This window comes from Chiloscyllium plagiosum, unplaced genomic scaffold (genome assembly GCF_037043375.1).
Source record: "Chiloscyllium plagiosum isolate Xiang-an unplaced genomic scaffold, Cpla_swu_hap1 HiC_scaffold_36, whole genome shotgun sequence".
Taxonomy (NCBI): Eukaryota; Metazoa; Chordata; class Chondrichthyes; order Orectolobiformes; family Hemiscylliidae; genus Chiloscyllium; species Chiloscyllium plagiosum.
Window position 1 is genome coordinate 44,050,667 of NW_028270174.1, and position 25,470 is coordinate 44,076,136.

General features: G+C 41.9%; 1 protein-coding gene across 1 annotated transcript in view; it reads right to left on the reverse strand.

Annotated features, from left to right (window-relative positions):
- rbm46 (RNA binding motif protein 46) overlaps window positions 1–25,470 on the reverse strand; it is a 350,512-nt gene that overhangs the window by 21,108 nt on the left and 303,934 nt on the right. The gene's annotated exons all lie outside the window — the stretch shown is intronic.

Genomic DNA, 25,470 nt, shown 5'->3' on the forward strand with positions numbered 1-25,470 from the left:
AATGGGAGTTGTTATTGCTTCCTTCTGTTAAGAGGAAAGTTGCTGCAATAAGTGCACCAAGGGCATCCCAACATGGGCGAATGAAAGGAATAGCCAAGAACTACTTTTAGTGGCCAAAGCGGAATGGACCAGAGTTTGTCCCAGATTGAGGAGAAAGCAGGACCATGCCAATCCTGCACATTAGTAAGGAAGGTGCCACTGTTGTAGCCCCTCCACATATGATGAATGGCCTCATTCAACCTGGCAGCAGATTTATGTAGATATCACGGGACTGGTAGAGGGATTGATGGCATTGCTGGTCGTGGATGCCTACTTCAAGTGGCCCGAGACTTTAATCACGAAGTCGGCATCAGCAAAGGCACCGATAGACCAACTGGACGAAATATTTGCCAAATTTGGGACTCCTGAACAACTCACAAATGACAGGGGCTCACAGTTTGTGTGCAAGAGTACCTGGAAGGTCACTGATTCAACAATGGCTCTATATCACACTGCAACTAATGGACAGACACAGAGGCTTGTATTAACCTTGAAGCAGCCTTAAAGGCTTCACAACGGGAATGCTCACTCGGATGGTTCCTCAACAAATTTCTCACCATATACATAAGCATATCATACACAATGACACAGTGCTTGTTGGCATCCTTAATGTTCAACTGCAGCTAAGAACCATATTTGACTAACTGCAGCTGATAGAGACTAGAGTGGTGGTAGAACAAAATCAAGGGCAGGAACTTCAAGGTTGAGGGTATTCCATAAAGGAGAGACTGTACTGGCCTAGAACTATATGTCTGGGGAGAAATGGATCCTAGCAGTGATGGCTCAAACAGAAATGTTGCTGTGCAGACTGACTCCATACCCAGGAAGGAGACAACAGCAGCCAATTAAAGAGGAATGTATTGGTGAAATAACAGGAATTTCCTGAAAATTACACAAGAAAAGATTTCTAAGACAAAGAGGCAGTCTTTCCAGAATGGCCATTGTTATGAACCAGACCAGACATCTTCAAAATATTTCAAGAGGGTAGCCTGGAGCCTAACTTGTTCTTATTTTAAAGGCAAAATGAAGTGCCGTGATCCACATACAATGTGACTAGTCAAAGCAAAAATATAACGTATTTAATACCCACTCTAGTTAAAATACAAATAAAAGAAAAAAGAACTTCATAACAACATTGAGAGAACATTCAGAGACAGTGGCAGCCAGGAGACATTTACTAAGTCGCCCAATTCTGTTGAGGCCCCAATAAGTTCTGATACTGCTGAAAACCAAAATCCAAAAAACCTAATTTGTGAGATTAGGCCACACTCATTCAGGCTGTTAAACAAAAAGCCAAGGCCTCCCAAGCTTTTTACTCAAGTGGTCTTAGTAGGCTGCTTAGTACCTCTGTCTTACAACCTCTTTCAAAGGAAAAACAGAATAAAACCTCCCTCTAAAGCCACAACACAATTACACCATCCTCAAGAGAAACTATCTTTTGTGAATTTACATCATATTAATATAGACTACAGAAGGATTTTTTCCTTTTTTTTGTAAGTACTCCTGATGATGTATGTATGTTAGCTACAATGTCTGAATAATAGTTATAATTGTTGGATGTCAAGGGGAGTCAAGGAGTGTTATGTATGTAGTTGGGTGCGCACAGCTCCTTTAAGAGAGCAGATGAGGTGACGTGGAGGCAGAAGTTCAGGGAAGAAGCTTAAAAACTGAATGTAGCACTGAGGGATCTACGATAAAGTATTCCCTGTTCAAGTTTACACACCGCCCACTTCATGTTTTATTTATGGCTCTAATGCTCAAGACAACTCGGGATGGGCAATAAATGCAGGCCTTGCCAGTCTGCAGAGCTTCAAAATAAAAGGTACTGGTCCAAAACAGAAAGGTGACAAGATGGACTACAGTTCAGAAAGGGCTCTCTCCATTGTTGCCGATAGGGAATATTGGGAAGAGAGTTTGTTTGTCCCAGGCACATTTGATGTATATTCACGGCAAAAAATTGACAGAACAAAGAGGAAATTAAAAATGCACACATGTTTCTCTACAAGCGAGTTGTGCTCTCTGGAAGTCAATTGCCAGCTGCTTGATTTCTTTCTAATCAGCAGCCATGCTTGTGGATGTTGTGCATTACACTCTGGGGTACATTTATTCTTGGAATTGCACCAGGAATCTGTGTTCTGTGACATAAGCATGCTGTGGACCATTGCATCTCACATGGAAGCTCACAATACATATATATTAATTGTATTTACAACTTGTGGCAAGTATGTCAGCAGGACAAGCTGTCTTTTTATGTTTGCACAGTTGGACAAAAACTTCTAAAATGTTTTCTGAGATAATTGAGAAATATTTATATTAATACTGCACCAGTCATTTATAATTGAATTATAGAATAATAGTATCATAACTCTGCCATCTGTAAATCAACCATGCAGCCTGATTCCACTTCAAAGCATTTGGTCCCATAACCTTGCAGGTTATGACACCTGAGGTGAATACACAAAAGAGAACCAGGAACTGTTTAAATTTAGGTAATACACCTGTGTTTTGCTTCACAATAAACCCTTTATTCTGGAATCTTCAATGTTTGAACAGGGAGAACCGGTCATCACTGAGGCCACAACAAAAATAAAAGATCTCTCTTCATTTTAAAAATTCCTTGGTATAATAAACTTGGTAAGTTTTAACATTGCAATTTAATTTTTACCTCGCCTGACAAGGCCACACATCAACACATCAATAGGCTGCCAGTGCGAGTATACGGCACATACTTTTTTCTCTGCCAGAATCAATGGCGCAACATGTTGTTTCCTCATAAAATTATTTTGAAGTGAAGAATCAAGAAGGTAGAATTTTTGTCAAAAGGCATACATTTCTCATCCCTGAATTATGTTTTTCTCCATAAACGGAAATATTCTGTCTGCATTCATTGAGCAATTTTTTTGTTCACAATTCTACAATGATTTTCTAATGGTAATCAATCATGCTAATCAACTGACTCTGATAAACATACAGTAAACCAGTATGCCTCCTTGATATCATTACACAACAGAAAATGGGTAGGTACAAAAAATGAACATCTTGTTCTGTCACAATTTTCCAACTTAATTGCTCATTTTATGAATATTGTTCATTCAAAGTGCAAGGGAAAATTAAGGGAAATGCGAGGGAAAATGAAACTGTTGAATACATAAAATAACTAATATTATACAAATGAGAAAAACAAAGTAGTACAAATTTTTGGTTGGTGTGTGTAAATTAATCTTATGATAACATAAAAATATTAAAACTATGTGTACTTCATTGTTGAGATTTCTCACTATTACCATCTGTTGGAAAATGGCTCTGGGTTATGCTTGAATAAAACCATTGTAAAAATGTTGGCCCAAGCGCTGTCTGGGCAATTGTGGGAACTCAGGCAGGTGGGTGACTGAAAATGTCGAAAACAAAGGATTTTTTTCAATCAAGGCATCTAGGTCTTCCTGATAATTTATGCTTAACATAATTGTGCAATTGTGGAAGGAGTCAAAATGGGGACAAAAAATGTACAGTTAAGCATGTATTAAACCTAGCGCCAAATGCATGTGGTTCCAGCCAAGCAAGAAAACAAGATTCTCTAACCCTCTAGCTTGAGGCATGAGTAATGATCCAGCTGCGACATAATAAAAGGTAGGGACTTTATCCCTTTGGTTTGTTTATCTGTGTCAGAGTATGAGGTAAGCTGATCAGAAATGACGATAGTACAGGATTGTATGTATGTGTGATGAATATAGTTCCAGAGAGCTTGAAGATTCAGAGACTAGAGAAAGAGGCTTTGAGCCCACTCTCAGGAATTTTAAAAATAGGAAAAGGGGCTTTGAAACCTCCCGTGGGAATTAAGAAAATACAGAAAGGGGCCTTTGAGCCTGCCTATGGGAAAAGATGATGTTGAGGAGCCGGTGTTGGACTAGGGTAGACAAAGTTAAAAATCACACCACACCTGATTAAGGAGCAGCCCTCTGAAAGCTAGTGCTTCCAAATAAACCTGTTGGACTGTAACCTAGTGTTGTGTGATTTTTAAGTACGACAAAAGAGAAGACAATCAGGGACCCCAGCTGACAATAAACTTTGTCTCACAAAATTGGACAACTTAATAAATTGTAATGTCCAGTTTAAATGATTGCATGATTGTGAAAATGCATGTGCATGTGAGGCAGCTGTCAACAGAATCAGAAGGGAACACCTTTGGCATATATGTATGTCAAAGAAGGCATTTGGTATGTTTTTCTTCATTGGTCGGAGTATTGAGTATAGGAGTTGGGAGGTCATATTACAGCTGTACAGGACATTGGTTAGGCCACTTTTGGAATACTGCGTGCAATTCTGGACTCCTTCCTATCAGAAGGATGTTGTGAAACTTGAAAGGGTTCAGAAAAGATTTTCAAGAATGTTGCCAGGGTTGAAGGATTGGAGCTATAACGAGAGGCTGAATAGACTAGGGCCATTTCCCTGGAGCATCAGAGGCTGAGGGGTGACCTTATAGAGATTTTAAAAATCATGAGGGGCAAGAATAGGATAAACAGACAAGGTCTTTCCCCTGGGGCGAAGGAGACCAGAAATAGCGGGCATATGTTTAAGGTTCAAGGGTAAAGATATAAAAGGGACCTAAGGGGCAATGTTTTCACGCAGAGGGTGGTACGAGTATTGAATGAGACGCCAGAGGAAGTCGTGGACGCTCGTACAATAACAGCATTTAAAAGGCATTTAGGTGGGTATATGAATAGGAAGGGTTTAAGAGGGATATGGGCCAAGTGCTGGCAAATGGGACTAAATTAGACAGGATATCTGGGCTGCATGGACAAGTTGGATCAAATGGTCTGTTTCCATGCTCTATATCTCTATGACTCGAGACAAATGGGTGAAATGGACTCAAAAAATTCAGAAGCCATTTCCACCTGATGGCACATTTAATTGCAATCACATAAAACAAAATTGGCAGAAATTTTGAGAAAAAAAAGGAAACAGAAAGTGAGAGAGAGGCTAGCTTTTGGTGCTGCATTCACTGAACTGTTAACTCTTTGGGGTCTGTATTGAATGCACCTTTGTTTGTTGGTGGTTAAATGGTGTCATGTGTAATATTTATATTTTCATTCCTTGGAAATTGAGGTCCAGGAATGCTTTGAGTTTAGTTTGCATTTTGGCAATCAATAAAAATTTACCCTGTGGAACTGGAATTTATCACATTTGGAATTTCATTTTCTGGCCAGCGTGAACTTCCAAATACTGTTTTACCACCTAAGTTAATCTTTAATTCTGGATAATATGATTTTCTCATTGTAAATATACTTTGGTGTGAAAGTATCCAAGTAATAGTAAAACGAATTTAGGAAATGCAGTTCTGTTTGAACAAAATTTTGGTGAAATGTTCTAAAAGCTATGAAAACTGTTAAGTATGTGGGGATTATGTTGAGCAACTTTGTGTGGCCTTTGAATTATATTCAGATATTGAGGTTGATGTTGCAATGCTCGCTCTTGTTAGTGCTGTTGCAAACAGGCTGCAACTATGTATGAAACAAATCTTCTGTACCATCTGTGAAGGGTGGGAAACTAAAAACTTGAACGAATCTCAAGAATCCTGCAGCATTCCCAGCACCAGTTACAACTCCAGTAGTCGAAAAAAATAAGGAAAGACCTGATCAGATCCTTGTTGTTGATGAAGCTAGACAACCTCGTAGACACCCTTGGACCAATGCAGACAGAGGATGTGGCCAGGGTAGGGGAAAGGCTAATTGGGGACCTTGTAATAATTGCAGTCAACATGGCCTTTGGTCCTGAGAGTGTCCGAACAAATCGCAGGAGATTGTAGTGCCCTTTACTGTCTGCAATGTCTTTCCTCTTTTGCATCAGTTGCAGCAGCAGTCACTCCCAAATAAAGGATGGTTCCCGTTAATCCCTCAAATGATGCATCCTTACGAAACTTTCACGCTGGTCTTGAGGCCAAGGAAGCAGCTGCAGAATGATCCAGGATGATGCGTTGTCCCAGCTGCCCCTGCAAGATCCTCCCTTCCCTTGTGGACATTATTACCTTTAAATCATAATGCAGCACCGCAGAACGAAGTGCCTGGCATGTTGCAGGATATCTCCAATGGCCAGATTGCTTATGAGTCTCCCAAAATGGCCATGTGGTAGCACCTTCTGCCTTGTTACCCTGGCTTGCCTGCATCTGTCACTACTTTACATACAGGCAAAAGGGGGGATGAATAGTATTATACAACAATCCTGATAAATGTCCAGACTAAAAAAAAAGTGCTAGATGTATGGTATGTCAAAGACTTAATGCAGTGAAAACTCCCAGTGTCAAGCCTGCTTTGCAATCCCAAACATGGGGCTCTTTTGTGCATAAGCAAGTGGACACCCTCAGTATGGATGACATCCTATTGAACTAATGTATGGCTCAACTAAGTCTCTTAAATCCTTCCATTCACAGGTAGCTGAAAGCTCAAAGGGAAGCCACTAAGGAAAGCTGCCACATATACCTGCCAGGAGACTGAGTATTTGTCAAATTATTCTGCAAAACAAATTGTTTGGAACCCAAGTGGGAAGGGCCATACCAAGTATGATTGGTGATACACACAGCACATTACACGTCAGGTCAGCACTGATCCCAAACCCTAAAAGGCCAGGCAAAGCAAAGAATACCTAAAGACTGTTATACTGTGAATATTTAACCTTTGTAACAGTATTGAAGTGCTTGGGAAGTTGCTGTTTGCTCTTATCATTATATTATAGTGTCAGGTTGATCTGGGCCAAGTGTCCGGGCCAGATCGGTTTTATGAACCTGCAAGAACCCCTCAGAATACCTGGCTATAGCTGACCTAGTCCTATGCAGAAGTCCATAATGGAAACACCATTGGGGCTGTTCACAGATATCATGGCATGGTGGGGCGTTTAATGCGTACCCCATCCATTAAATGAGAGTGAAATACAACCTGTTTTCTACATTGGTAATGACACACGATGACAAGGGTGGGTGGGGCAATGCACCCTCAAGGGTGACCACATGGGCAACTGGTTCCAGGTTGGTATCAGCCCCATTACAACATGACTAAGAGGCCGCCTCAGTTTCAGATGATGTTCCAAATGAGAGCCCCATACTGTTATTGCAATACCGTTGGAAAAGGACAGTTCTTGGATAGTAGCACTTATAACCAGCATATACTACATTCCTGATGAAGGGCTTTTGGCTGCAACTTCGATTTTCCTGCTCCTCGGATGCTGTCTGACCTGCCGCACTTTTCCAGGACCATTCTAATCTTGACTCTAATCTCCAGTACCTGCAGAACCTACTTCCGATCAGTATACTACAGCTGATCCCCTTTGGGCAGAGAATGGTATTACTGGGTATATGGATACAGGGCATTCCCTTGACTGCTGGCAGCCTGTCTCTCGTTTCAGGATATAGCCACACACTAAACAGTAAAAAGACAATGTTGTTGAGAAGAATACTGATATACAGGCTATAGACTAGACGGGATTGAGGTCCACAAGGAGGAGACGTTAGCAATTCTGGGAAGTGTGAAAATAGGTAAGTCCCCTGGCCCAGATGGGATTTATCATAGGATTCTCTAAGAAGCCAGTGAGGAGATTGCCGAGCCTTTGGCTTTGATCTTTATGTCGCCATTGTCTACAGGAATAGTGCCAGAAGACTGGAGGACAGCAAATGTTGTCACTTTGTTCAAGAAGGGGAGTAGAGACTACTCCATCACTTTGGTTGTGGGTAAAGTGTTGGAAAGGATTATTCGAGATAGGATTTCTAATAATCTAGAAAGGAATAATTAGGTAGGGTAAACACGGTTTTCTGAAGGATAGGTCGTGCCTCACAAACCTTACTGAGTTGTTCGAGAAAGTGACCAAATAGGTAAAGCGGCTGATGTGGTGTATGTGGATTTCTGTAAAGTGATTGAAAAGGTTCCCCTTAGTAGGCTAATACACAAAATACACCATAGGATTGAGGGCGATTTCACAGTCTGTATCAAAAATTGGCTAGCTGAAAGTGGTGGTTGATGGAAAACGTTCAGCCTGGAGTTCAGTTACTAGTGGTGTACTGCATGGATCTGTTTTGGGGGCATGCTGTTTGTCATCTTTATAAATGATTTGGATGAGGGCGTAGAAGGATGGGTTAGTAAATTTGCAGATGATACTAAGGTCGGTGGAATTGTGGACAGTGCCAAAAAATGTTGCAGGTTACGAATGGACGTAGATAAGCTGTACAGATGGACTGAGAGGTGGCAAATGGAGTTTAATGCAGAAAAGTGTGAGGTGATTCACTTTGGAAGCAGCAACAGGAATAAAGAATACTAGGCTAATGCTAAGATTCCTGGTAGTGTGGATGAGCACAGAGATTGCATGTGCATTGCATAGGTCCCTGAAAGTTGCCACACAGGTTGACAGGGTTGTTAAGAAGGAATACAGTATATTAGCTTTTATTGGTAGAGGGATTGAGTTTTGAAGCAATGAGGCCATGTTGCAGCTGTACAAAACTCTGGTGAGGTCACACTGGGGGACTACTGCATACAATTCTGGTCGTCGCATTATAGAAGGGACGTGGAAGCATTGGAAATGGTGCAAGTGAGATTTATCAGGACGTTTCCTGGTGTGAAGGGAAGGTCTTATGAGTAAAGGCTGGGAGACTTGGGACTGTTTTTGTTAGAGAGAAGGTTAAGAGGCGACTTAATCGAGACATACAAGATGATCAGGTAGGGTGGGCAATCAGAGCATTTTTCCTTGGATGGTGATGCCTAACACAAGGGACATAGCTTTAAATTGAAGGGTGATAGATACAGGACAAATGTCAGAGGTAGGGTCTTTAAGGGCATGGAATGCACTGTCTGTAACAGTAGTAGACTCGCCAATTTTATGGTCATTGAGATGGTCATATGAGTGATAATGGAATAGTGTAGGTTAGATGGGCTTCAGACCGCGTTCATAGTTCGGCACAAAATCGAGGGCTGAAGGACCTAAACAGAGGAAACTCGATTATCCAAAGGACACGGGCGGGTAGTATTCGCTCAGTTGATTGAAATCCGGATAAACGAATGCTGGATAACATAGTTTAGCCAAGCACTGGGACCTTGTGATCTTGCCGGGTAATCCAATATTCGGATAATCGAGATTCCTCTGTATTACGCTATATTGTTCTACATTATATGTAGGTGTACTCCATACCACATGTGAAGGACCATAAAGGCATAAAAATAATGTTCATGGAATTCCAGTGACTACAGTGGAAAAGGGCTCCAATATTGCTTTTTATGTAGTCCCATGCGTCAACCTTCATGATCTATCTGCAGTACATTGGCTTCTGGGCCCAACAGGGTTGCTTAAGGGTATCCTGAGAAACTGGGGAAGATCAATTGCTCAGCAGTGTAGTTTACCTGATTATTATTGCCTTGGTTCTGGTAGGATGCATCAGGATCCTTTGCACCAGGCTGTGGCCAATCCATAGTCCAACATTTGGTAAGACCAGAGGATAAGGATCTGGAATTCCAAAGACTGAGTCAGACTGAACTCAAGTTGTGGAAGGAATCAAAACTGGTACTGAAAAATGTGAGCTAAGCAAGTAGGAAAGCTAGCATTTTGTAAGAGCTGAAGGCAGATGACCTATTAAGGGTTTCTACAGCTTGAAATTGAGATGTAATTGGTCAATAAGAAGAATGCTGGTTTATGTATAGAAGTGTGATTTTAACTGCTAAAAGGCAGACTTCACTATACTAAGGGTTCTGTGACCCTGCTTGTTGAGGCTCCTTGCATGTAAGTAATAAAGGAAGCTGCGTGAAGTATCCTATAGTCTGGATGATCATTTCAAAACAGTATCTTCCAAATTCCAATTGGGGTGGCACGGTGGCTCAGTGGTTAGCACTACTACCTCACAGTGCCAGGGACCTGGGTTCGATTCCAGCCTTGGGTGACTATCTATGTGGAGTTTGCATATTCTCCCCGTGTCTGTGTGGGTTTGCTCGGGTTTCCTCCCACAGTCCAATGATGTGCAGGTTAGATGAATTGGCCATGCCTTTGGAGGGTCAGTGTGGATTTGCTAGGCTGAAGGATCTGTTTCAATACTATAGGAATTCTTCTTCTTCTAGTCTTTCTAGCATACATCACTTTATGGTTCTCTGTCATGGTTATGGAATCATGCTCCTCATATTTTTATACACTTCTATCAGATTGTCACTCAGTGTCTGATGTTCAAGGGAGAATAATCAAAGTTTTCCAATCTCTTCTTCACCTCAGATGCTTAATCCAAGTGTGAGATCTAGTACTTAGGTCCTATCACTTTTCTTTAGATTAGATTAGATTAGATTAGATTACTTACAGTGTGGAAACAGGCCCTTCGGCCCAACAAGTCCACACCGACCCGCCGAAGCGCAACCCACCCATACCCCTACCTTTACCCCTTTAACCTAACACTACGGGCAATTTAGCATGGCCAATTCACCTGACCCGCACATCTTTGGACTGTGGGAGGAAACCGGGAGCACCCGGAGGAAACCCACGCAGACACGGGGAGAATGTGCAAACTCCACACAGTCAGTCGCCTGAGTCGGGAATTGAACCCGGGTCTACAGGCGCTGTGAGGCAGCAGTGCTAACCACTGGGCCACCGTGCCGCCCACTAACTTTACTTAATTTCAAAGGCCGTCTCACTTCATGTCTGAATATTAACGCAAAGGGAGTAGAGTCATAGAGACGTACAGCATGGAAACAGACCCTTCCGTCCAACCTGTCCATGTCGACCAATATCCCAACCCAATCCAGTCCCACCTGCCAGCACGTGGCCCATATTCCTCCAAACCCTTCCTATTCTTATACCCATCCAAATGCCTCTTAAATGTTGCAATTGTACCAGCCTCCACCACTTCCTCTGGCAGTTCATTCCATACATGTACCACTCTCTGTGTGAAAAAGTTGCCCCGTAGGTCCCTTTTATATCTTTCCCCTCTCACCCGAAATCTATGCCCTCTAGTTCTGGACTCCCCGACCCCAGGGAAAAGACCTTGCCTATTTATCCTATCCATGCCCCTCATAATTTTGTAAACCTCGATAAGGTCACCCCTCAGTTTCCGATGCTCCAGGGAAAACAGCCCCAGCCTGTTCAACCTCTCCTTATAGTTCAAATCCTCCAACCTTGGCAATATCCTTGTAAATCTTTTCTGAACCCTTTCAAGTTTCACAACATCTTTCCGGTAGGAAGGAGACCAGAACTGCATGCAATATTCCAGTCGTGGCCTAAGCAATGTCCTGTACAGCTGCAACATGACCTCCCAACTCCTGTACTCAATACTCTGACCAATAAAGGAAAGCATACCAAATGCTTTCTTCACTATCCTATTTGCCTGCGACTCCACTTTCAAGGAGCTATGAACCTGCACTCCAAGGTCTCTTTGTTCAGCAATAGTCCCTAGGACCTTACCATTAAGTGTATAAGTCCTGGTAAGATTTGTTTTCCCAAAATGCAGCACCTTGCATTTATCTGAATTAAACTCCATCTGTCACTTCTCAGCCCATTGGCCCATCTGATCAAGATCCTGTTGTAATCTGAGGTAACCTTCTTAGCTGTCCACTACACCTCCAATTTTGGTGTCATCTGCAAACTTACTAACTTTACCTCTTATGCTCGCATCCAAATCATTTTTGTGAATGACAAAAATTGGAGGACCCAGCACCGATCCTTGTGGCACTCCAATGGTCACAGGTCTCCAGTCTGAAAAACAACCCTCCATCACCACCCTCTCTCTTGTACCTTTGAGCCAGTTCTGTATCCAAATGGCTAGTTCTCGCTGTATTCCATGAGATTTAACCTTGCTAATCAGTCTCCCATGGGGAACCTTGTCAAACGCCTTACTGAAGTCTATATAGATCACATCTACCGCTCTGCCTCATCAATCCTCTTTGTTACTTCCTCAAAAACTCAATCACGCACAAAGCCATGTTGACTAATCAGTCCTTGCCTTTCCAAATACATGTACATCTTGTCCCTCAGGATTCCCTCCAACAACTTGCCCACCACCGAGGTCAGGCTCACTGGTCTATACATCCCTGGCTTGTCCTTACCACCCTTCTTAAATAGTGGCACGTTTGCCAACCTCCAGTCTTCCGGCACCTCACCTGTGACTATCGATGATACAAATATCTCAGCAAGAGGCCCAGCAATCACTTCTCTAGCTTCCAACAGAGTTCTAGGGTACACCTGATCAGATCCTGGGGATTTATCCACCTTTACCCGTTTCACGGTATCCAGTACTTCCTCCTCTGTAATGTGGACATTTTGCGAGATGTCACCATCTATTTCCTTACAGTCTATATCTTCCATATCTTTTTCCATAGTAAATACTGATGCAATATACTCATTTAGTATCTTCCCCATTTTCTGCGGCTCCACACAATGGCCGTCTTGCTGATCTTTGAGGGGCCCTATTCTCTCCCTTTTGTCCTTTATGCATTTGTAAAAACTCTTTGCATTCTCTTTAATTTTAACTGCCAAAGCTATCTCATGTCCCTTGTTTTCCTTCCTCATTTCCCTCTTTAGTATACTCCTACTTCCTTTATACTCTTCTAAGGATTCACTTGATCTATCCTGTCTATACCTTACATATGCTTCCTTCTTTTTCTTCACCAAACCCTCAATTTCTTTAGTCATCCAGCATTCCCTATACCTACCAGCCTTTCCTTTCACCCTAACAGGAATATACTTTCTCTAGATTCTCGTTTTCTCATTTCTGAAGGCTTCCCATTTTCCAAACGTCCCTTTACCTGCGAACATCTGCCTCCAATCAACTTTCAAAAGTTCTTGCCTAATACCATCAAAATTGGCCTTTCTACAATTTAGAACTTCAACATTTAGATCTGGTCTATCCTTTTCCATCATTATTTTAAATCTAATAGAATTAGGTCGCTGGCCCCAAAGTGCTCCCCCACTGACACCTCAGTCACTTGCCCTGCCTTATTTCCCAAGAGTAGGTCAAGTTTTGCACCCTCTCTAGTAGGTACATCCACATACTGAATCAGAAAATTGTCTTGTACACTCTTAAGAAATTCCTCTCCATCTAATCCCTTAACACTATGGCAGTCCCAGTCTATGTCTGGCAAGTTAAAATCCCCTACCATAACCACCCTATTATTCTTACAGATAGCTGAGATCTCTTACAAGTTTGTTTCTCAATTTCCCTCTGACTATTAGGGGGTCTATAATACAACCCAATAAGGTTATCACCCCTTTCTTATTTCTCAGTTCCACCCAAATAACATCCCTGGAAGTATTCCGGGAATATCCTCCCTCAGTACAGCTGTAATGCCATCCCTTATCAAAAATGACACTCCCCCTCCTCTCTTGCCTCCCTTTATATCCTTCCTGTAGCATTTGCACCCTGGAACATTAAGCTTCTAGTCCTGCCCATCCCTGAGCTATTTTTCTGTATTGCTATGATATCCCAGTCCCATGTTCCTAACCATGCCCTGAGGTTCATCTGCCTTCTCTGTTAGGCCCCTTGCATTGAAATAAATGCAGTTCAATTTATTAGTCCTACCTTGTCCCTGCCTGCCCTGACTGTTTGACTCGCTTCTGTTCTCAACTGTACCAGGCTCAGATTGATCTCTTTCCTCACTATCTCCACCCCACCCCCACCTCCCCACCTTACTAGATTAAATCCTCCTGAGCAGCTCTAGCAATTTTCCCTGCCAGTATATTAGTCCCCTTCCAATTTAGGTGCAATCCGTCCTTCTTGTACAGGTCACTTCTACTCCAAAAGAGATTCCAATGATCCAAAAATGTGAATCCTTCTCCCATAAACCAGCTCCTAAGCCATGCATTCATCTGCTCTATCCTTCTATTCCTGCCCTCACTCGCTCGTAGTACCAGGAGTAATCCAGATATTACTACTCTCAAGGACCTTCTTTTTAAATTTCTGCCTAACTCTCTGTAATCTCCCTTCAGAATTTCAACCTTTTCCCTTCCTATGTCGTTGGTTCCAATGTGGACAATGACCTCTTGCTCGCCCCTCTCCCCTGTGAGAACATTCTGTACCCTCGTTGAGACATCCTTGATCCTGCCACCAGGGAAGCAACACACCATTCTGTTTTTTCGCTGCTGGCCACAGAAATGTCTGTCTGTACCTCGGACTAGAGAATCGTCTAACATTTGATCTCTTGAAAGCCGACGTATCCCTCGTTGCATTAGAGCCAGTCTCAACATCAGAAACTAGGCTGTTCATACTACGTTCCCCTGAGAATCCGTCACCCAAAACATTGTCATTTTCCAAAACAGTGTACCTATCCACAAAAGATTCCTGCACTAACTGCCTACCTCTCTTACCCTTCCTGGAGTTAACCCATCTATGTGACTGCATCTGAGACTTTCCCCCTTCCTATAACTGCCATCCATCACATACTGTTTCTGTTGCAAATTCCTCATTGCTTCTAAGTGTCTCTCCAACCAATCCATTCGATCTGATAAAATTCGCAGCCTACTGCATTTATGACAAATATAATCCGCAGTAACCCTTAAACTCTCTTTAAACTCCCACATCTGACAAGAAGTACATATCACTCTATTAAAGACCATTTTTGCTCCTTCAAAATCTACAGACCCAGAAAATAGCACCGTCTTATTCCTCTACAAACACTGCCCCACGTTAAATTAATAGCTATGACTTACATTTTAAGTTTAATCAAGAGACATACCTCCAAAAAACATCTAATCAAGAAAGAATCCACTCGACTCCCTACTGCAGATTCTCTGTGGGCCACACTTAAAAACAACGATTAACTTATCTGATTCTGTGCTGTGAACTTCGCCCAACAGTTCCTCCAAGATTAGTTGTGAATGCCACTGCTTGTTAATTTTCCCAGATGCACTCCGATGTCCAACGATACATGAATTCAAACAGCAAAGGCAGTAACTGTGCAGGGTTTTCTCTCTCTCTCTCTCCTGCAATGACCTCACCATGTGCTTCCTTTTCTGTTCTTCTCTCTTTTAATACTGCTGTTGTTTTGACTTTTTTTTTCAAAGTTCCAAAACAATGCATCAGCATATAAAACAGTAATTGCTGCTCCTGGAATTCGAGGAAATCACCTCCAACACCTAAAATGAGTAAATTCATTTGGGGCATCTCTAATGGCAAACAATATGACTGGGATAACTTAATTCCAATCATTTGGGAAATAATCACAGTACACTCTTAACATGGTCTTCGGCATCTAATGCCACCTTTCTAAGGCTACCTGGGATTCAGGATTACACATTTGATTTAAAATGCTGTATCCGTAAGCTATCCATGATCCACTACCTGTGTAGTGTCTCCCACCCGCCCTCCTCCTCTAACCAAAAAAAGGACTCTCTGCTGTGTTGATAAGGTAAGGATTTTGGTAAATTAAGTTGGTTAACAAAATACTTCCCTTTTTTGTAACTTTAGTCTCAATGTAGGTATATCTTAAGATTAAAAATAGAGACCTAAGGGGCAACCTTTTCACATAGAGGGTGGTACGTGTATGGAATGAGCTGCCAGAGGATGTGGTGGAGGCTGGTACAATTGCAACATTTAAGAGGCATTTGGATGTGTATATGAATAGGAAGGATTTGGAGGGATATGGGCCGGGTGCTGGCAGGTGGTACTAGATTGGGTTGGGATATTTGGTCGGCATGCTCAGGTTGGACCGAAGGGTCTGTCTCCATGCTGTACATCTCAATGACTCTATGAGTCAGGAGGTGCATTATTTGCTGCAGTATTCCTGTGTTCTAACCTGCTCTTGTAGGCGCTATGTTTACACAGTCAGTCTAGTTGAGGTTCTGATCAATTTGTGCGGCATGGTTGTTTAGTGGTTAGCACTGTTGCCTCACAGCGCCAGGGACCCAGGTTCAATTCCAGCCTCAGGGAACTGTCTGTGTGGAGCTTGCACATTCTCCCAGTATCTGCATGGGTTTCTTCCGGGTGCTCCGGTTTCCTCCCACATTCCAAAGATACGCAGGCTTGGTGAATTGCCCATGCTAAATTTCCCATAGTGTTCAGGGATATGTAGGTGAGGTGCATTAGTCAGGGGTAAATATAGGGAAGGGGAATTGGTCTAGATATGTGGAATTGTATGAAACAGGTTGTTGCATGATGGGAAAATTGGCCAATTGGTTGTAATACAAGTTAGCAAAGATCAAAGCACTGCTAACCTCAGAAGGACTTGCCATAGGCTAAGTCCTTGTAAATTCTTTAACCTCAGTAGACCTTGGCAGAGTTTGATTAGCTGGCTCCACATACATTCTGGGATACTGAATAAGCCTACATAAGGATATTCCACAAAATCATCTCAGCCCCAATAAGGATGATATTATGAGGTGATGTACGTGGGACAAGGTTTTGGGAAGTCAATATGATAAACCTCAGCAGTAATAACACAGATCATAATTCAATGTACCAGTTTAATGGATGACTAACCTCTCGTGATACATATTGATAGCTATTGATAAGTTTTAAGTATAACGATTCTTGCTTTTCCTTCTGTAAGCACAAACTTGTAGGGAGACTCAGAACTATGGTCGGCTCTCTCTCTTTTCCAAGTTCAGCCACTCTGCATGCAGTTTCTTTGATAATAAAGACCGATTGTCAGAACAAGTTATGTTGAATTTTTGTTTGAGTTTTGTTTAGCTCTCACAATCCTGTAGCTATTTTCCACCCATTTCTATAGGCGGGTTATTCTTCGGAGGTTAGTGTGGAAGCAGCGCTCTGAAAGCTAGTGCTTCCAATTAAAACTGTTGGACTATAACCTGGCGTTGTATGATTTTTAACTTTGCAACACAGAGTGGAAATATATTTGAGCCCCATTCTCCATGCAGTTGACTCAGGATTAAGAAGGTGCACTTTAAATCAGCCCAACAATTGCAGCAATAATTCTACCCACTTGAAGTATCCTCCTTCGACTTCGGCTGCTGGCTAGATTTTAAAGAGTTGTGTAACAAACTTGCAAAGTCACAAATGGTGTGCATCACATTCCTGTGAGCTCCAGAACTTTCAGTCCTCCCATGTCATTCATAAAGTTCACCTCATCATTCTTCATCACTACCTGACTCTTTCTCTGCCTCTGTAGCCCTGAACCTCCCACCAACTTTCACCAAATACCATTATCCTAGATCTGTCATGTTGATATTCTTGCTCCATGCCTCCTGAGCTGATGCCCAAAGGGAGGCTTTGGCGCAGTGGTTAGGACAGACCTGGGTACAGTAGATATGCCACTGGATTTGAAGTACAGAGCTTCAGGTTAGTGTTGGGCATGTGGGTTCAAATCCGACTAGTACAGATGGTGAAATTTGAATCCAATAAAAATCTATAACAAAATAATGGTCTTCATCCCAAGTTGGGATGGAAATCTGCCATGGACTAGTCATGTCACTCCACACTTGTAGCTACATGGTTGTTTCTTAAAGGCCATCTGGGTATGTAGGGGTGCTGGCCTAGGCAGCAGCATCCTCATTTTGTAAACAAATAAAAACCTCAAATATACCTGTACTTTTCATTCTGAGACTCCTTCATAAAGACTATTGAATACCTGTCCAGTACCTAAAGACTATGACTCTTAAAAAAAACTAACTGCTCGTCTCACAATATCCTAACTTGATAGTCAAGACCTAACGTTCACCATCACCAATTCACGTTTAGACAGTCACAGTCCTGAAAGTCTACGCACTGCCTTACAATTGCACCAACGCATTTGGAACACTATTATCCATTTCACTATTAATACACCATTAAGAGACACTGTATGACAGTAAATCTTTAATAGACATGCTCATCCCATCAACACTATATCATAGCGTGTTATTTGATAGAATAAAGATTTTAAATGCGATCTGAAGTTCGATTACTTGAGGCATGAAATGTTAATGAAAGCATAGTGCTCTCTGCAATTGAATAAGTTAATACCAACCCAGATACTCGTGCATGTGAATGTAATAATTATACATAATAGTTAGCCATAATAATCATCTGTTTGATCTTTCAGTATCACATTACCCATGGCTAGTTTATGTTAGGATGGATAACTGTTCCATCAGGTAAAATTACTGTCGGGGAGGCAAAACTCAATCATGATTAACGATATTAGCCACTGATAAAATATTCCAAGAACTTGGTGGCTCATATTTGGAAAACTAATTAAAATCAAATCAGGCAGTAGCTTCGGACAGATAATTCAGACGAAAGGAAAGCTTCTTACTAAATAGCACAAGTTTCCAAGATTACGGATGGCTGTTATGGATTTGTGGATGGGGCATTATAAAAAGAAAATTAAGTTGCTTTAATTTAATTGCAATTTAAGTTTGTTCAAGTTAAAATGTGTGTTTAAGATTGCCACTATTAAAAAAAAGCCGCAGTCCACTTTTGAGTTAAGACATTAGAGACAGCTTAAGTCCAAATACATGCTGTTCTGAAAACTATTGAAGTAAAAATAACTCTTAGAATAGAAGCACAACCATTTTTAAAGGAAGAATCAATGCTAACTTGCACTGACGAGGTCAGACATTTGACTTAAGGTCTGAAGTTTTTTTTTAAAATTTCATTCATTGAATTTAAATGTCACTGGCTAGGCCAGTATTTCTTGCTCATCCTTAAATGTCCCTGAGGTGGTGATGAGCTGCCTTCTTGAATCACGAAGTTCATTTGGGGGCAAGGATTTTGAAACAGCAACTCTTTAGGAATGGCAGTATTTTTCCGAGACTGGATGGTGAGCAGATTGGATGGGAATTTGCAGGGGGGAATTTTCAATGTATCTCTGACCTTGTCATTTTAGATCGCAGTGGCCATGTACTTGGAACGTTTTGTCTCAGGAGCCTATGTGAGTTGTTGAAGTGCATCTTGTAGCTGGTTCACTGTTTCTGGATGTGTTGCCAATCACACTGGCTGCTTCAAACTGGATACTGTCAAACATTTTCAGTTGTTGAAGCTGTACTTGTCCATGGAGTATACTTCATCACATTCCTGGCTTGTTCTTCCGAGATGGTGGAAAGACTTTGGGGACTCAGGATGTGAATTACACATTGCAGGATTCTCAGCCCCTGACCGGGTATGGAAAATCCAACTCATTTTCTGGTCAATAGCAACCTTCTGGATGTTGACAGTCAGAGATTCATAAAATGAAATGCAACTGAAAGTCAAAAGGGCCACAGTTAAGAGAGTCACACTGCATAGAAACATGCCTTTCGGTCCACCATGTCTATGCCGACCAACAAACACCAAACTACACTAATCCAACTTTTCTGATCCATAGCTGACAATGCTCTAGTTTTTATATTTAAGTACTCGTCCAGATGCTTCTTAAATATTGCAAGAGTAACTGCCTGCAGCACTATCTCAGGCAGCACGTTCCATATAACTATGACTGTCTGGGTGAAAAAAAAATCCTCAGCTCTTCTCCAAACCACTTGCTCCTCACTTTAAAACCGTTGCCCTCCAGTTTTAGACACATCTGTCATGCAGAAGAAATTCTCAAGTTCTCCTCTAGCTGTGCCTCTCATAATTTTGTATACCTGAGATTTCCCCCTCTGACTCCAAGGAAAACAAATCCAGCCTATCCGGTCGCTCCTCATAACAGATTTTCTATTCCAGGGAGCATCCGGGTAAATCTCCTCTGTAGCCTCTCCAATCCAATCACATCCTTCTGATAGTACGGCGACCAGAACCACAAAAGAGTACTCCATCTGAAGCCTAACCATCTTTTATAAAGATAGAATACAGAACGGAGAAGTACAGCACAAAACAGCCCATGTGTTGTGCCGAGGATTATTCCTAATCTAAGATAAAATAACCTAACCTACGCTCCCCTCAACTCACTGCTATCCATGTGCATGTCCAGCTGTCGCTTAAATGTCCCTAATGACTCTGCTTCAACCACCACCACTGGCAACACATTCCATGCATTTACAAAGGCGGCACGGTGGCACAGTGGTTAGCACTGCTGCCTCACAGTGCCAGAGACCCGGGTTCAATTCCCGCCTCAGGCAACTGTCTATGTGGAGTTTGCACATTCTCCCCGTGTCTGTGTGGGTTTCCTCCGGGTGCTCCGGTTTCCTCCCACAGTCCAAAAATGTGCAGGTGAATTGGCCATGCTAAATTGCCCGTAGTGTTAGGTGAAGAGGTAAATGTAGGGGAATGGGTCTGGGTGGGTTGCTCTTCGGAGGGTCGGTGTGGACTTGTTGGGCCGAAGGGCCTGTTTCCACACTGTAAGTAATCTAATCTAATCTAACTTTCTGCGTAAACAACTCTCCCCTATATCTTCCTCCTATCGTGCCAGTCAATCCTGCCCTGGGAAAAAGTCTCTGGCTATTGACTCTATCCACTTCTCATTACCATGTATACCTCGATCAGGTCACCTCTCTTCCTTCTTCTCTCCAGACAGAAAAGTTCAAGCTTAGTCAACCTCTCTTCGTAAGACAAGCCCTCCAGTCGAGGCAGCATCCTGGTAAACCTTCTTTGCACCCTTTCTAAAGCCTCCATATCTTTCCTACAATAGGGCTACCAGAACTGGACACAATATTCCAAGTATGGTTTCACCAAGGTCTTATAGAGCTGCAGCAAAACCTCTCAGCTCTTAAACACGATGCCCCTATTAATGAAAGCCAAAACACCATATGCTTTCTTAACAACCATATCCACTTGGGTAGCAACTTTGAGGGATCTATGCACTTGAACACCAAGATCCCTCTGTTCCTCCACACTGCCAAGAATCCTGCCTTTAATCCTATATTCAGCATATGAGTTCAAACTTCTAAAATGCATCACTTTGCATTTATTCAGGTTGAACTCCATCTGCCATTTCTCAGCCCAGCTCTGTATCTTGTCTATGTCGTGCTGCAGCCTGCAACAGCCCTCAAAACTGTCATTGGCACCTCCAACCTTTGTGTCATCAGCAAATTTACTAACCCACTCCTTAACCTCCTCGTCCAAGTCATTTATGAAAACTACAAAGAGCAGAAGAGCAAGAACAGAGCCCTGCGGGACACCACTCACCACTGACCTACAGGCAGAATACTTTCCATCTACAGCTGCTTCTGCCTTCTGTCAGCCAACCAATTCTGAATCCAGACAGCCAAAATTCCCTGCATTCTATACCTCCTGACTTTATGAATGAACCTACAATGGGGAACCTTATCAAAAGTCCACATAACACTACATCCACTAATCGACCTTCATATGTCTCATCACCTCCTTAAAGAACTCAATAAGATTTTTGAGGCATGGCCTGACCCTCACAAAGCCATGCTGACTGCCTTTAATGACCCTATGAGTTTCCAAATAGTCATAAATCCTATCCCTCAGAATTCTTTCCAAAATCTTGCTGACTACAGACATAAGACTGACTGGTCTGTAATTGCGAAGGATTTCCCTCTTCCCCTTCTTGAAAAAAGGAACAACATTCGCCTCCTTCCAATTTTCCGGTGCGACTCCCATGGAGAGTGAGGAAGCAAAGATCTTTGGAAGCAGCTTAGCAACCTCCTTTCTCGCTTCCTGGAGTAATCTAGGATAAATCCTTATCAATCTTAATATTTGCCAAAATTTCCAGCACATCAACATCATCAATCATGATCTATTCAAGCCTGTTTCCCAGCTCCTCAAAGTTCTCATTCACAACAAGGTCCCTTTCTTTAGTGAAAACCAAAGCAAAAAACTCATTTAGGGCTTCCCTTATCTGCTCAGACTCCATGCATAAGTTCCTTATGCTATCCCTGACCAGCCCTACCTTCTCCCTGCTCATTCTCTTATTCCTCACGTATGAATAAAATGCCTTTGGGTTCACCCTAATCGTTCCTTCCTAGCTTTTTTTGTGCCCTCTCCTCAGTCCATTTCTGAGCTCCTTTCCAGTCAGCCTGTAATTCTCTAAAGTTGCGCTAGATCCTTGCTTCCTCCACCTGCCTTCTTCCTATTGACGAGAAGCTCCTCTGTTCTCGTCATCCAACGCTCCTTAATCTTACCTCTTCCTCTTCTTGCCTGTCTCAGAGGAACAAATCTGTGCATCACTCGCAACAATTGCTCCTTAAACAGTCTCCACATATTTGAAGCGACTGGGCTTGTATACCCTTGAGTTTCGAAGATCGAGAGGGGATCTGATTGAGACGTATAAGATTATGAAAGGATTGGACACTCTGGCAGTAGGAAACATATTTCCACTGATGGGTGAGTGCCGAACCAGAGGACACAGCTTAAAAATATGGGGTAGACCATTTAGGACAGAGCTCAGGAGAAACTTCTTCACCCAGATAGTGGTGGCTGTGTGGAATGCTCTGCCCCAGAGGGCAGTGGAGGCCCACTCTCTGGATTCATTTAAGAAAGAGTTGGATAGAGCTCTCAAAGATAGTGGAATCAAGGGTTATGGAGATAAGGCAGGAACAGGATACTGATTAGGAATGATCAGCCATGATTATATTGAATGGCGGTGCAGGCTCGAAGGGCTGAATGGCCTACTCCTGCACCTATTGTCTATTGTCCCTTTCTGTGGAACAATTGCTCCCAATCTGTACTTCCCAACTCCTGTCTGATAGCGTCATGACTTCCTTTTCCCCAAGTAAATATCTTCCCTTGAGAACTGCTTCTTTTCCTCTCCGAGGCTAAAGTAAACGTGAGGCAGTTGTGGTCACTGTCACCAAAGTGTTCTCCTACCACAAGATCTGACACCTGTCCTGGCTCATTGCTGAGCATAATTTGTAACTGATGTGCTTGCTGCTACATTCTACGCTCCTGCTACTGAAGCCGAGCATTGTATTTGACTTCTTCGCCAACCGTTCTGTGCTTCAGAAATCTATGGATGGTACACCAAGATCCCTTTGTTCCTGAGTAATCCATAGAGACCTACCATTATGTATAGACCTTAATAAACATTAAAAAAAAGCAACATCTTGCATTTACAAGAATTAAGTTGTCACTGCTCAGCCCAATTTACTACTGATCAGACTATAACCCAAGACCACGCTCCTCACTATCAACGCCACCAGTTTTCTTGCTTTCTTGTTGGAAACAATTATGCCTGACACATGAATTACTCATGTTAGTTACCACCTGTCAACTCAAACTTGAATATTGTCAGGGTCTAGATTTGAACATAGATATGCATTTGACGAGTCACAAATGCTCTTGGATTTTGTGCAATATATCCCCAGCTCTGGTCTTTTGATGGAGGGAAGGTGATTGTTGAAGTATCTGAACATGACTGGTCCTAAGACATTATGCTGATAAATGCCTGCAGAGATATCCTGATGTTGAAATGGTTGACCAACAAGTACAACCATCTTCCTTTGTGCTAGCTACAACTCCAACCAGCAGAGCTTTGGGTAGGACATAGCCCATCTCGGGGAATCTTGATGTCAACATGAACTGGGTCAGAAGAGTGTTCCTTTGTACTTTTTAAATCCATTTTATAATGTATTCTTGAATCTGCAATGCTGGACTTTTTTTGTAAAAAAAAACTTCTCTATTCTTCCATTAACTGCAACTGAAAAAGCTGACCAAGGGACTTTTGTAACTACGACGGTGCGGTGAGCGGCAACTTGCACACTTTTCACCGTACTCACTTAAGTACAGGTGAAAACAACGCTAATTCAATTCACGCCTTTTAAAAAGCGAATTGAAAAATTGTTATTTAGCATGGATAGAAGGGGAAAAACTTAACTCATTAGTTAAGACACTAAATAATTATAAGTTCATATGTGTACACATAATAGTAGTATCTTTAATTTTAGTGCATTAGACATTAGAGAATTTAATTAGATCCCTATAGACAGTCAGATCAAGGCACAGAGACAGTCTTGATAAAAGTGTACCCTTGGAAAACCTATATTGGAAGTGCCTGATAACACAGAGTCCAAAGTTTGTTATTTAATTTAGTGTCAAAGGAAAAGTCTGATCCCACCATAATCAATGGCTTTTTTAAGTAACTGCCATTGCATATTATACATATAGGTATATTGAAAGTATAAATACAACTAACACGCTAATGTTAAGGAATGCAGCTGAATTCCTTTAAACAAATGGCTGCAGACAGCAGAGAGAAGCCCCCACCTTGCCACCAAGGGGTACTGAATGACAAATGATGTAAACACCAGGGATGAGGTGACATATGACAAGGAACATAAATAGATAACCTGGTAAAAGAGCACAGAGATGCAGACAGCATTGAAAGGGGGTAGAAGAAATTGCAACAGCATTACATAGTCATTTTGACCTCAGGAAAGCAACCAATCACATCCTCACAAGATAACAAACTGCACCCACTTAGCACAATACAGCTGGTAAATGTCTGGTGAAGAGTGTAGTGGTCTGAAGGGACAAGGCAAGCACTGATATCAATGTTGCATGTAATCACTATAATGCAATAAATACAATGTACTTGATAGGGAGAGTTAGAGTACTGCTTCCAGACACCTCTCCCATGCTAAACAGACAAGGAGCTCCTAATAAAGATTGATTTGTGCTGCTGAACACAGGACTTAAGGCTCCTTTTTAAAAATCTCTCGACCCACAGCTGACTATTCTTGAGATCTCCAGGACCTCTCACATGATCAAAGAGGATAGAAAAATTTTGTACAAGGCGGCAGCAATTTCGTCACCTGTCTCCACCAGCATTCTGGGATAAATCCCATTAGACCCTGCAGATGTGTCTACCTTAAAGCTTTTCAAAACACCAAACACTGCCTTTTTTTTATACTGACATGTACAAGAATATCAACATATCCCTCCTGACAATCATATTCCACCACGTCTATATCTGTTGTGAATACCGATACCAAAGTATTCATTAAAGATCTCACAAATGTCTTCCAGTTCAATGCATATATTCCTTTCTTTGTCCATCAGTGGACCTACTTTTTCACTAGATATCCACTCGCTCCTGATAAATGTTTAAAATATATTGGTATTTTCCTGAATTCTGCTTGTCCAAGACATTACATGCCATTTTAGCAATCCTAACTCCTTGTTAGAATTCTTTCCTGCTTAACTTATATTCTTTAAGGGCTCTGTTGGTCTTCAGTTTCCTAAACCTTACATCTGCCTCCCTTTTCTTTTGACTGAGCTCTCAATTTCTCTTCTCATCCAATTACTTTTGCTATATTTATCCTTCATTTTCACAAACTTGCTGATTCTGAAGTCTAATCAACTGGTCTTTAAATGATTCCCACATTCCAGATGTGGATTTATCCTCAATCAGCCATCCCAAACCTACAAGCCCCAGTTCCTGCCTAATACTGTGGTAGTTAACCTTCACCCAATTTAGTACTTTCATGGAGGACTGCTCTTAAAACTTACAGAACTATGGCCACTATTCCCAAAATGCTCCTCCACTGAAACTTTGATGATCTGGCAAGGCTTGTTTCCCCGATACTTTGTCTGGTATGCCCCCTTCTTGAGGATTACTTATATATTGTTTGAAAAAGTTTTTTAAAATATCCTGGACACACGTAATACATTCCCTC